Raw genomic sequence first — 12,756 nt, 5'->3', positions numbered from 1 at the left:
CTCTTGGGCAGGGAGAGAATCTTAGCAAAGGTGCTTTAGTCCAGGAGACCCTGAAAGATAAATCAGAGGTAATGAAGCAGAAAACAGGAGCTTCCTTAAGAAACAAACTAGGTAACAATGACATCAAGCCTTTGATGAATTCAACAAAACCGGAAGTCAAATGCTGATCTCACTGTAGTTCATCAAGGCAACAGTGGCAGTGCTGACTGTAGCTTTTATTCTGCAAATGTGGCAAAATACCTCAGTTGTGAAATCTTTTCTTCAACCACATTTTTTTTTTTTCAAATAATGATTGGCTTCAGTTTATCTTTCAATTGGGTGGTTGTCTCTCCCCTTTCATCTTACCACAAGCTCAAGACCAAATAGGTTATAATGATAGCTTCACAGCAATGGTGGAGAGGAAGTACATTCTATAAATGGGAGAATTTCACAGACCCTGGAGCCCTTGGTCTTTGATGGGGTGTCAGGCAACAATGGGGATAAAACTTTGTAAGCAATGGCAATCAGATTTCTCTGTAACAAAACAGAGCAAATCTTGTAAATTTTTCTAGTAGACATTGGGTCCCAAGGCAGATATTCAACTCAAGTTATCAGAAAAAGAAATATCTTAGAAAGATATGTGAAATTTCATGGAAGTCTGAAAACAGTAATAAGGTACCACCAGTTCACAAAAGCTAGAAGTTCTTTTAATTTCCTCCAGGGCTATCTGATTCTGCATCTCTGTTTTCCTCTGAGCAGCTATTATCTCCTCACTGTCTATACACTTTCTTCCTAGGCTCCCGTGGGGGTGCTTCTGCCCCTTTCCAACACTATATGAGACATAACTTTAGTTTTCCATTTTGCTGAATTTGGTCAGGTGGCATGGACTTTTTGATCCCAGTGCCTACTACCTTCTATTCCTTCTTATCTCATTTTTTAAAATTATTTATTTCAAAATCTCATTTTAAAAATAATAGCTCTAGGATTGCCTGGGTGGCTCAAATGGTTAAGCGTCCAACTTCAGCTCAGGTCATGATCTCACAGTCGTGAATTCAAGCCCTGCTTTGAGCTCTGTGCTGACAGCTCAGAGCCTGGAACCTGCTTGGAATTCTGGGTCTCCCTCTCTCTGCCCCTCCCCAACTCACATACTGTCTCTGTCAAAAATAAATAAACGTAGGGGCGCCTGGGTGGCGCAGTCGGTTAAGCGTCCGACTTCAGCCAGGTCACGATCTCGCGGTCCGTGAGTTCGAGCCCCGCGTCAGGCTCTGGGCTGATGGCTCAGAGCCTGGAGCCTGTTTCCGATTCTGTGTCTCCCTCTCTCTCTGCCCCTCCCCCATTCATGCTCTGTCTCTCTCTGTCCCAAAAATAAATAAACGTTGAAAAAAAAAAAATTAAAAAAAATAAAAAAATAAAAATAAATAAATAAATAAACGTTAAAAAATTAAAAAAAAAATAATAGCTCTAGAAGTAATTTTTTCTCACTGTGGAAAAGAAAATCACATAGGATAGACACATCAGAGGAAAAAAGGACAAAGTCACCTGAAATGATGAGGTAATTCACATTAAACAATTTGATGGCAGTACTAGGAGTTTGTGAGGGCCTGCCATAACAACACAGTACAGACCAGGTGACTTGAAGAGCAGAAATTCGTTTCTCAGGGTTCTGGAAGCTAAATTCCGAGATCAAGATATTGGTAGGTTAGGTTTCTTCCGAGGCCTCTGAGGCTTGCAGATGGCTACCCCCTTGTTGGGGCTTCACATGGCCCTTTCTCTGTGCACACAAACCCCTGATATTATCTTCTCTTCTTGGATCAGGGCCCGACACTTGTGAGCTCATTTAACCTTACTCACCTCCTTAAAGACTCTATTACCAAACACAGTCACACGGGAGTTAGGGCTTCCCCTGTGAATTTGGGGAAGTTAAATTTAAGCCATAATAATGACCATGTTTTATTTTTTATTTATTTTTATTTATTTGTTTTGGGAGAGAGCAAGTAGGAGAGAGGCAGATAAAGAGGGAGAGAGAGAGAACACAGGGCGTTGAGCACTATGTGGGGCTCAGTCCCACAAATTGTGGGATCATGACCTGAGCTGAGATCAAGAGTCAGACACCCAAATGACTGAGCCACCCAGGCACTCCATAGTGACCATATTTTAAAACATCTCCCCTTTCTCACATGTACACACATTTTTACACACATATAGGTATAACTTTTGTATGAATTGAATCCTATATCATGTCCTTTATTTAATCTGGGAACTTCCTGTTTCTTCTAGTCTTATTTTGGCCTCTCCCTTCTTTCCTTTGCCTGAACAACACATATCAAATAACCAACACAAATAACCCTACGTGTTTATTTCCATATTATTCTGTGCATAGAAAATAAAATCAAAGGGCTCTTTGACACTTTATTTTTAATGTGATCATGTTTTATATACATTTCTGCAATTTCCGTTCCTTAGATAACAATACATCATGGAAATTTATGCTGGTCAATGGGTAAAGCTCTAACCCACTCCTTATAACAAATGCATAACATTCTGTGCAATAAATGTACCACAGTTTATTCAATCATTCTCCTCCTTAGGTGACATTAATTTCATTTTCAATTTGTTGTCATTGTCAACTGCATAGCAGTTGCACACATATGCACAAGTCCCTAATATTCTAATTTATTTAGAATAGAGTCACAAGAGCTTTAATGCTGGGTCGAAGTTTATGTGTATATTTAAATTTTCTAGATCTCACTAAATTGCTCACTTGAAAGGATGTAATAACTCATATTTCTACTAAAATCACACGAGTATACGCTTTTCTCCAGCATCCATGCCAGCAAAAGGAATTATCACTAATTTAACTACCTGCCAATCTCATGGAGGTGAAATGAATGCTCACTGTTACTTACATTTTCATTTTTCCAAACACAGTGAGACTGAGTGGAAGTTTACCAGCCATGGTCTTCACCACAAACTGGATTTTTAAAAAATATTCATTGTTCATTTTTTTCATGGGATTATTTATCTTTTAGTTTCCACCCTTTTATATTTTGCACTTTATTGATATTGTCCATTCACCTCTCATATTATGATAGGGTATTTCCCAATATATACCTTAAGTTTTCACATTGTTTATGGTATCTTTGGCATGCAAAAAAATACACATGCAATGTGCACAGTCACATATATCTATCTTTTCCTTTACAGCTTCCAAATTGCCAGCCTTTATAAAAGTTCTCTTCATATATTCAATTACAACACATTGTCTTTTCTCCTGTCTTCCTCAATTAACAAAACCAAACCAGACTCGAAATATGCATCTCTTACCTCCATAATCTCAAGTATTTTACACAGAGAAATTTGGCCCCCCTATCAACGCTCAGCCCTCTCACAAGATCAGGAAGCCCTGTGTCTAAACACTCACTCAAGACATCCAGGTATTTACCTGGGAGTTATTTTGCTACTTAGATAATATTTTCAAACATATTATTTTATTTCTGAGTTTTCCGGATAAAAAATATTACTGAGTGTTAACTTTATTAAAGACCGTTGGACAAATAATTCAAAATACATTTTGGCTTAATAAATAACCCTGGTGATTATTAATAACCAAGTGAAATTGTTTTCTGTTATATGGAAATATTCTAAATGCCTTTTCAAATTGCAGTTCAAATATCTCCAACACAATGTCCCCTTAGAAGGGCCCCATAAATGTCTATGGTCACCACCTGCGAGAACAGGAAGCATGGTGGAAGAGAAGTTTTACTAGAAAGGGGCAGTGATCTCAGTCAAATGCACTTAAAACAGCCAACTATTTCAAACTCCACAAAAGCATATGAACATCTGAATCACTCCTACAGCATCTCCAATGTAAGCTTACACTTCTCTGGCTTCATAGTAAACCATGCTTTGGTGATCCACCACACGGTTTCTTTCTATTCTAAGGGAATACAAACTCTCCACCAGAATAATTAATTACCCTAGAACAACACCTCTGGAACAGACTGCTGCTACTGTGACCTCCTCTGCCCGTGGAGTCCAGAAACCTATGATCCAGGTGTCCTCCTGCCCTAAACCTTCCCCTACAATCACTGTCTGGGAGGTTTCTTCTCTTCACAGATCTACCTCAGCACCAGCCATGGAAGTTGATGCATTTCTTTTGAGTTTTTATGAGAGATTTTTTTTTTTCTTCTGAGTGCGGCAAGCCATGTATCTTCAACCTCCATCTGGGAAGAATAACAGACGTTCTGCATAAAATTGATCAGGTCCTAAAGGTGCATGTGTGCCCAAAGATAGATGCATGTGTGTCCAAAAATAAGCACTGAGGTTGTGTCCAGCAGAGAATGAATGAATACTGCTCCTCAGCAAACTCAGCCTTCACTATCCTTTTCCCCTTAGGAAGCTGAATCTGCCTGCTTCCAGAGTCTCTATATGTCAGGGTCTTTCTTTGATGGCTGCTGGTTTGTCAATGCCTTAAAATTCATACTCTCCTGGACTATCTTACTCTCCTGAAATGGCAGGTATAGATTTGGAGCCTGCCCTGACTCTGTGGCACAAATGCCCTGGTGGATTTCCAGGTGGGAAAAGACCAAACTGAAGCAAATGTCCATGGTCATCAATCAGCTGGGAGCACTGCTCCCAGCTCTCTCTGACCTGCCTGGTGAAATATCTGTGTTTTCTTCTAGTCGAATATCAGAACCCCAAATGCCTACAGGAACCTGACAGAGTAATATAAATGAAAGACTCTGGTGAGGTGTAAAAAAAAAAATCAAAAACAACCATCAGAAGTAATTTCAGTCAAGTATTTAGAAATGTATTGGTAAACTAGCTCTCTGGAAACAAAACAAAACAAAACAAAACAAAACAAAAACCTGATTTCTGGTGTTTTCCATTTTATGTGCTATAAATATTCCTACCATTGGCTCCTTCAAGCTACTAATGGTTAACAACTAGGTCAAGACATCATGCTAAGTGACATAAGTCGGTAGAGGACAATTACTGCATGAGGCAACTTACATGAGGTATCTAAAAAGTCAAACTCATAGAAAGAGAGAGTAAAATGCTGGTTTCCAGGGACTGAAAGAAGGTGGAAATGGAGAGCTATCCTGGCAACAGGTATAAAGTTTCAGTTATGCAAGATGAGTAAGTTCCAGAGATCTGCTGTACAGCATTATGCTCATAATCAATAATACTATATTATACACTTGAAAAATATGTTAAGAGGGTAGATCTCATTTTAAGTATTCTTACTACAATTTTTTAAAATCCTGAATATTTAAAAATTGATCCTCAAGAGACAGCATAAACTGACTCACACCGCTGAAAATACGGTTTTAGCACATGAAATAATATACGATATATATACAACCTTAGATTATATTGTCAAATCTAAATTTTAAAAACTAAATGTTAGGGGGTAGGTCCCTGGGTGGCTCAGTCAGTTGAGCATCCAACTTTGATTCCTGTCATGATCTCAAGGTTCGGGAGTTCAAGCTCCACGTCAGGCTCTGAGCTGACAGTGCAGAGCCTGCTTGGGATTCTCTCCCTCCCTCTCTCTTTGCCATTCATTCATTCTCTCTCTCTCTCTCTCTCTCTCTCTCTCTCTCTCTCTTCCTCTATCAAAAATAAACATATAACATTTAAAAACAAAAACTAAATGTTAGAAAGTTTAAAAATTGTTAATCAATTATTTTTGGTTATTGGGTATTGTTGCCTGTGTATCTGAAAAACAAAATCTGTAACTTTTGTGGGCTAACATGGTGACAGCTAGTTTTGTATTTCACAATGTGATACACAGCACACAACTTATTCTTAAATCCTTTAAATGGCACAATATTTAACTTCACTCAGTTTCATAACAAAAAACTATGTCTGTTTACACATACACTTCAAAACTTGAATATATTATTTGCACAATGGTCTTAATATTTAGGTAACATCTCTTAAAAATTTATAAAATGCTTAAATTCAGTTTCAGCATCAAATTTCACTGTAGTTCAACAACTTCAATTCACATGTTCCTTTCTTCCCCAATACTGTAAATTGAACCAGTCTAATTGAATAATGTGGTTCATTTTTATAAGCATGGACATCAGGGAACATTTGGGGGACTCTATACTTCAACTTCTAAATTTTGCATATGTATTGTAGGTTATTGCTTTCATTTCTGATTACTGGCAGCATGAGAAAGGGGGCAAAACTCTTTGTTGTAAAATGATTCTCCCAATGATAGTTTTATTAGGAATACATAAATTATGTCTTTTTTAATTAATAAACTTTATTCACTAGGTAATTTTTAAGTTCACAGCAACACTGAGAGGAAAGTACAAAGAGTTCCCATATACCTCCTTTCCCCATGCCCACAATTTCTCCAACTACTGGCATCCTTCACTGTAATATACATGTGTTACAAATGATGAACTGCTTGGGGCACCCAGGTGGCTCAGTCAGTTAAGCGCCCGACTTTGGCTCAGGTCACGATCTCTGGGTTTGTGAGTTCAAGCCCTGCGTCGGGCTCTGTGCTGACAGCTCAGAGCCTGGAGCCTGCTCCAGATTCTGTGTCTCCCTCTCTCTCTGCCCCTCCCCTGCTAACCGTCTGTCTCTCTCTGTCTCTGAATAATAAATAAATGTTAAAAAAAAAAAAAAAAAAGATGAAGTGCTTGGATACATTTCATATGTTTTTGAATAACAAATTTTGAATACTCTTTCAGAAAATCATTAAACCTACTGAGATGGGATTTAATATAAAACTAAAAGCCCAAGTCTTCAATCTTCAGTGTAAACTTAAGGCAAGGATGTACCTGCCCTAAGATGACAATGACCAAGTCCATTTCTCCAATAGTGGCTTTCCTGACCACAACATGGATAAATTATGACTGTGAGGTTTAACAGTAAATTCACAGGCAAAGGTGCTAAAATGTCTGTCTTTTTTTTTTTTTAATGCTTATTTATTTTTGAGAGAGAGAGAAGGGGAGAGAGTGCAAACGGGGAAGGGGCAGAGAGAGGGAGAGAGAATCCCAAGTGCTATCAGCATAGAGCCCAACACACAGGGCTCAATCCTAGAAACAGTGAAATAGTGAAATCAAGACCTGTGCTGAAATCACAAGTGGGATGCTTAACTGACTGACCCACCCAGGTGTCCCTAAAATGTCTATGTCTTGAGCATAAGGACTCGCTACAATTTATAGTGTTAATTGCCATGCCCATGATATGTTCTAATTTTCAACCCAAAAATATTTGTTACATATTGCAAAAATCAACTCAGTTCTTTGTGCTTTCACAATGTTACTATGTTAGAGTGAAGTTTTGAATTAAGTCAGGTGTTATCACTAATTATAGGAAAACCATATCTAACAGGCTTGCTAATTTTGCAGCTTTTTCTGTACAAAGAAAAACAAATCTGTGCTTCTGGAAGTTATATAGGTTTCAATGTACAAAAGTATTTTGTTCACATCAAAATTCTCATTTCAAAAATCATGGCTAAAGTAGAGATGTAATATAAATATAGATGCAGATACTCACAAGATGAAATAATCAATAAGAACCACAACAAACTATTTAACTCTTTTATGTTATTTGTCATATAGATCTCTTCCTTAGTGAACAATTTCTGGTTAGACTTATAAATTATTTTACTAGCTACAACACATAACTTCTGCTCTACTAACAGACAATCTGTATAAAATCAAAATCTATAAAACAACTTGATGCCTGCTTTTTTCAGTGGATCTGTGACTTCCAATTCTGCCCAAAATGAATTTAAAAAAACCCTGAATTTACAGTATCAACTAAAAAGATAGGAACCTGAAGAAAATATTTGAAACAAAGGTTTTAAAGACATTGGACACTGGGCTATGAAGACAACATGAGAAACAAGATTCTGTCTGTGATTGTCCCAATTGATTTCCTTGAGAGACTTTTCAGGCTGAAGCACAGGCAAGGGAACCTGGGGGTGAGCCCAGTACATTCCCTGAGATGAGGAGACATGTCTGATAGACCAGGAAAACAGACACAAAATTTCACAGGGCAGAGTATCAAAAGAGAAGAGATAAGCACTAGAAAACTCCAGAGAATTGCATGAAGATTCCATTCAGTATTAAGCAGAGTATGCATGGAATGAGACTACCAGATGACGGTGGGGGAGGAGAGGGAAGCCAACAGAGAGATTAGAGAGAAAAGAATAGACACTCAGAAAGTACTGAGAATAATACTGGTTATCAAGAGCCAGACTACAAACCCTCATAATTCCTGGGGGCATTGGGTAGAAGATTTAGAATGGTCTTGCCTCAGAAGTAGAAAATAATTATCCCTAGGCTAAATGCTACTCTGGTACTGACTAATAAATACCAAAAACAAAATGTGAAAGGATCAAACTGTATCCAAATAATTTATAACCACATTCCGTAACAAAATTCGACTATAAGAAACATAAAATTTTCAAGCACCCACCAAGGTGAAACATCGCATGTCTGGCATCCAATCAAAAATTAGCGGGCATTAAATAAGGGCAAAAATAACTATATACAATGAGAAGAAAAATCGATAAATCAAAAGACTCAGTGCTAACACAGAGGATGGAATGAGCAGACAAGAACATTAAAATGAATATTATAATTGCATTCCATGTGTTCAAAAAACTATAAGATTGAACATGCTAAGTAAAACCTTGAAGATATAAAAAAGATCATACTGAATTTATGATTAAAACTACAATGAGTTAGGGTGCCTGGGTGGCTCAGTCAGTTGAACATCCGACTTCAGCTCAGGTTCTGATCTCGCAGTTCATGAGTTCGAGCCCACGTTGGGCTCTGTAACTGACAGCTCAGAGCTTGGAGCCTGCTTCAGATTCTGAGTCTCCCTCTCTGTGTCCCTCCCCCGCTCGTGTTCTCTCTCTCTCTCTCTCAAAAATAAACATTTAAAAAAAAATTTTTAAACTACAATGAGATTAATGAGATCAGATAAAACTACGACATCTGAGAGTAAATATACACTTGATAAGATTAATAGCAGATTACACATTGCAGAAGAAAATATCACTGAACTTGAAAATGCAGCAATATAAACGATCTCACTGCTGACTCTGGCAGCACATGCACTAAAATTGGACCAACAGAGAGAAGATTAGCATAACCCCTGCACAAGGATGACACAAATTTGTGAAGTATTCCATATTTTTAAAAACATTCATAAGTACAAGGGCGCCTTGGTGCCTCAGTCAGTTAAGCCTCTAATTCTTGATCTCAGCTCAGGTCACAATCTCAGTTTCAGGAATTTGAACCCCACATCGGGCTCTGTGCCGACAGCGTTGAGCCTGCCTGGGATTCTTTCTCTCCTCTCTCTCTGCCCCTCCCCTACTGGTGCTGTATGCGCCCCCCTCTCAAAATAAATAAACATTAAACAAAATTTTTTTTAAAGATTCATAAATACCGAGTACAAACTGGTAGATGCCAGAGGGAAATAAGTGGGGAGGGGGGATGAATGAAATACGTGAGGGGGATCAAGAGGTACAATCTATCAGTTATAAAATAGTCATGGAGATGAAACATAAAACACAAGGAATATAATCAAATCACTGTAATAACACTGTACGGTGACAGATGGCAACTGCACTTACCATGGTGAACAACGTGTAATGTACAGAATTGTCAAATTACTGTGTTGTATACATGAAACTAATATAACATTGTATGTCAACATTGTATTCTTCAGTTAGAAAAATAACATTAAAAAATAATCCCAAATGAAACTGAGAAAAAAAATGTTTTATAAGACTTAAAAACAAAAATGAACACAGCATCACTGACCTGTGGGACAATATTAACTGGCACAATATAGGTGCAATTAGAGTCTTCAAAGAAGGGGAAAAGAGGACAAAAAACATATCTGAAGAAATAATGGCTTAAAAATCTCCAAATTTGACAATAATAAAGATGTAAAGCTTAACAAAAACTAAGCACAAGAAACATGAAGAAAACTACAAAAGAATGCATCATGATCTAACTGCTCAGTAACAGTGATGTAGAGAAAGTTTTAAACACACTAGGAGAGGGGCACCTGGGTGATTCAGTCGGTTAAACATCTGACCTCAGCTCAGGTCATGATCTCGCGGTTCACGGGTTTGAGCCCCCCGTCAGGCTCTGTGTTGACAGCTCAGAGTCTGGATCCCGCTTCGGATTCTGTGTCTCCCTTTCTCTGTATCCCTTCCCCGCTCACACTCTGTCTCTCTCTCTCTCTCAAAAATAAATAAACATTAAGAAAAAAAATTTTTTAAAGCACCAGGAGAAAAAGACACATTACACAGAGAAGAACAAAGTACGACAGATTTCATATCAGTGACAATGCAATACCTCTAAATTATTTCAATAAATACTTTCAAGCATTTTAGTACTGTCAACCTAGGATTCTATGCCCAAACTATCTCTCAAAAATGAGATAAAATAAATATCTTTTTCATTCAGACACATAAAAACTGAAATAATTCATTTGCAACAGACTTGCACTGTAACAAATGTTAAATGAAGCCCTCCAAGCACTGGAAAATTTTATCAGATGAATATGTATAATTACATAAAAGAATGTAAACATACAAGAAATGGTAATTTTGTGAGCCTATATAACATTTTTCCCACCATTATCTAAATACTTTAAAAGAAAATGATTAAAAAAAAAAAGAATGTAGCAAGGAATTTACAGCATTTATATATCAATGAAATGTATGACAACAATATCACAAATGCCAAAAGGGAAAAATACTGTTGCAACATTCTTATACCAAATGTGAAATGACATAACTATTGCCTGAAGGCAGACTATGATACGTTTTAGAGGTGTGTAAAAACAATAATGCAACTTTTGTAATAGTACAGTATAGAATTACATTATCAAGACAACAAAGGAGATAAAATAGGGCCATTAAAATTATTAATTAGTCAAACAAAAAGGCAAAAAATAAGAAAGAGCTGACCAGTGGGGGAGAAAAGACAGGAAAAATGAAAAACAAATAAGAAGCAGCAAGGTGGCAGATTTAAATCTCATTATATCAAAAAATCATATTAAATATAATTGGCATATGACCCAAATTAAAAGATTTATAATTAGATAAACAGCAAGATTCAACCACAGCCACCTATGAGAACCTCACTTCAAATATCAAGACAGAGTAGTTTATAAAATTCAAACAATGCAAAAAGGTACACCACAGTAATACTGGTAACAAGAAAGTTGGCATGGCTATAGCAACAACAGACAAAGTAAATTTCAGAGCAAAATATTTCACCAGGGATAATGAAGGTCTTTTCATCATAATAAAGGTGTCAGCTCATCAAGCAGACCTAATAACGGAGTTTCAAAATTCTTAAAACAGAAACAGACCAAACAGCAAGGAGAAACAGGCAAAGCTACAAAATTATATTGAGATATTTCATATTTCAACTTTCTTTTCTCAAAAACTGACAGAAAACACATACAAATTCAGTAAGTATACAGAAGAGTTGGAAAGCACTATCAATCAGTTTAACTTACATCTCATCCAGTAAGGGAAGAATACACATTCCTTTTTTTTTTTTTTTTTCTTTTTGGGAGAGAGAGACAGAGAAAGAGAGAGAGAGAGAGAGCATTTGAGTAGGGGGGGAGCGAGAGAGAGAATCCCAAGCAGGCTCCATGCTCAGCACAGAGCCCCACACGGGGGTCAATCCTATGACCCTGGGATAATGACCTGAGCAGAGATCAAGAGAGACATTTAACAGAATGAACCACCCAGGTGTCCCCCTGAGAAGAATACACATTCTATTCAGCTTCACATGAAACAGTAAGCAAGAGAGATCATACTCTTGGAGACAAAACAATTTTGAATAAATTGTAAATGATCACAGTCATACAAAATATGTTCTCAGACCCCAATGCAATTGAGTAAGACAAGAGTAGAAGAACTATACCTGGAAAACACCAAATATGGGGAAATTAAACAACATGTACCTAAATAATCCCCACATCAAAGAAGAAATTAAAGAGGACAAGAGAAATGAAAAGAGATTGCATTTTTTCCCTAATTTTATTGAAATAAAATGGTCATACAGCACTGTGTAAGTTTAAGTATACAGCATAATAATTTGATGAAAAAGTTTTTTTGAATTGTAGGAAAATAGAAATGTGGTACATAATTTGTGAGATGCCACTGATTAGAGAGAAATGCACAGGACTAAATGCCTACATTACAAAGAATAAAGATCATAAAATGGTGACATCAACTTCTACCTTAGAAATTAAAAAAACAAAAACAACAACAACAACAACAACAACAACAACCCAGAACAAATAAACCCAAATTAGGAAAAAGAAAGAAAATAATAAAGATCAGAATGGAAATCAATTAAAAAAAATTAGAGCCATTGGAAAAAATCAATAAAATGAAGAATTGGTTTTGAGAAGATGAAAAAAATTTACAAGCTTAGGACTGAACTGATCATAAATAAAAGAATAAATTACCAAAATTGAGACAGATTAAACTCCTACAGATATTGAAAGATTAATAAAGATTAATATCATGAACAACATTCTCTCAGTAAATCTGACAACTGAATGAAATGGATAAATTCCTTGTAAAGCACAAACTACCAAAACTCACTCAGGGAAAAAAAAAATAGAAAACCCAAATAGCCCAGTATCTATTAAAGATACTGATTCACAGTTAAGATCTACCCACAAGAAAAACTACAGACCCATATCACTCTGCTGGTGAATCCTATCAAACACTTAAAGAACAAATAATACCAATTACACACA

At 36.8% G+C, this 12,756-nt stretch overlaps 1 non-coding gene across 1 annotated transcript; it reads left to right on the top strand.

Annotated features, from left to right (window-relative positions):
• The first annotated feature begins 9,047 nt into the window (after positions 1 to 9,047).
• LOC115526296 lies at positions 9,048 to 9,151 on the top strand. Its single transcript, XR_003972584.1, has one exon. It is a non-coding gene; the product is annotated as a U6 spliceosomal RNA (small nuclear RNA).
• The last annotated feature ends 3,605 nt before the right edge of the window (positions 9,152 to 12,756 follow it).

This window comes from Lynx canadensis, chromosome A1 (genome assembly GCF_007474595.2).
Source record: "Lynx canadensis isolate LIC74 chromosome A1, mLynCan4.pri.v2, whole genome shotgun sequence".
NCBI lineage: Eukaryota > Metazoa > Chordata > Mammalia > Carnivora > Felidae > Lynx > Lynx canadensis.
This window is presented reverse-complemented; position numbering and strand designations above follow the sequence as displayed.